General features: G+C 43.6%; 1 long non-coding RNA gene across 1 annotated transcript in view; it reads right to left on the bottom strand.

The window, feature by feature from the left end:
- The window catches only part of LOC108445801, a 23,972-nt gene extending 22,849 nt beyond the window's left edge, over window positions 1-1,123 (bottom strand). The window contains exon 1 of the long non-coding RNA XR_001860773.1: window positions 1,040-1,123. This is a non-coding gene — a long non-coding RNA (uncharacterized LOC108445801). The remainder of the gene's footprint in view (window positions 1-1,039) is intronic.
- Between the last annotated feature and the right edge of the window lie 476 nt (window positions 1,124-1,599).

Genomic DNA, 1,599 nt, shown 5'->3' with positions numbered 1-1,599 from the left:
GCCACACTGGCTCCACAACTGGAGTTCCTGTGTGCAAAACAAGCTAAGGGGAACAACTGGTGGTGATTGTGGCAGAAATTTTGTCCTCAGGTCGGGTTCTACAGTAAGTCCTTTTTGGGGATTGCTTTAATGCTTCTATCAATATTTCTGTGTTGTCCTTTTCATAAAAATATCTAAGGATAACCTCCGAGAGCAGAAACATCTCAGAAAATGTGAGGAGGAAAAGAAGGAAACTCTCTGTGAAAGAAAAATCATCAGAGATTTCACTTTGATCTTACTCTATTGTTTTGGTTTTGCTTCTTTTCGCAAAGTTCAAGTATTTTCTCGCCTGTAGCAATGCTAACAAATGTAACATGTTAACACACCCTCCTGCTTGTTGCTGATTACTATATTAAGATAGGTGTCAGATCAAAAAGCAGATGGAACAACAGAGGTCTAGTTAACAAACCTGATTTAAGCAGCTACGCTAACTTAGAAATACCTTGCAGACTTTTATCGCTGCTGTTAATTATTAAAACATACAGACTGATTTTACATCTGGTACTGGAGGAAGTTGACAGGGCCAGCTCTGAAAAGCTTCGAAGGCTATGCCTGTGCATGAGTTTTGAGCACATCTTCCCTGGATGGTTTGGTTTCTTTATGCAGTAAAGGTGCCCAGCATGAAGCACCAAGCCAGGCTGGGTTTGTCTTTGCACACAAGTGCAACCCAGAGAGGACCAGATTTCACTGAGAATGTTTCTTGCCCCCGAAATGCTAATTTGCTGGCATAAGCTTTAAATTGGAGCTGTACGAAATCCAAGGAGAATTGCCGCGAGGTAAATGACACAAGGGGGTGTAGGAGTAAATACCATGGCTGGACACATTCAAACGCAGCCCACAGCATTTTCCCCTCTTGCCCCTCCTCCTTCCAGGAGACAGTCGGATAGTTTAGCTCTCCTCTATGACAAATCACATTCCAAAAAAGTTAATGACTGCAAGCATTAAATGAATTATTAAAAATCATTATAAGCCAGCTATAAAAAAAACCCGAGCCCCATACCTTCTCCGTGGTGCCTTCAGTGAGGTGGCCGACCCGGCACTGCCTCTGGCTGACCCTCCCTCTATTTGCTCTACGGGCCTCCGGGACTACGGAGGCTTCCCGAGGACGGGCTCCTGCAGCGGGAAGGACCACTAGAGGGCATTCAAAACACAAGTTTCCCAAATGGTTGGGGGCCCATAGCACCCAATAAAATCAAATAACTGGTGCTATGTGGACAAGGTAAGTTGGAGAACACCCACACTTCTTGATTCATGTTTGTTCAAGACCTAATGGAGGTAATATTTGTCCTGACGCTACCACAAATGCTGTTCTATGTAATTACTGCCAGAATTACACCACAGGAGGCTCAAATCCTATAGTAACAGGTTACTTTGGAGTATGGAAATTCAGATTGGCATCTCTTGTTTGTTTTGCTTTTTTGTTCAGGGTTCCAGTAGACATCAAAGTTAATGGCCCTCACCACCGTTCACATTACTCCTCCATATATGTGTGCAAACATGTTCATCCAATTCTCCTAACTCCAATGTAGCCACTCACAGGTCTCCTTCTTTGTTTGACAA

The sequence above is a fragment of the Corvus brachyrhynchos genome, unplaced genomic scaffold (assembly GCF_000691975.1).
Source record: "Corvus brachyrhynchos isolate BGI_N302 unplaced genomic scaffold, ASM69197v1 scaffold43, whole genome shotgun sequence".
Lineage (NCBI taxonomy): Eukaryota > Metazoa > Chordata > Aves > Passeriformes > Corvidae > Corvus > Corvus brachyrhynchos.
Note: the sequence above shows the minus strand (reverse complement) of the source record. Positions and strands in the feature narration are given on the sequence as shown.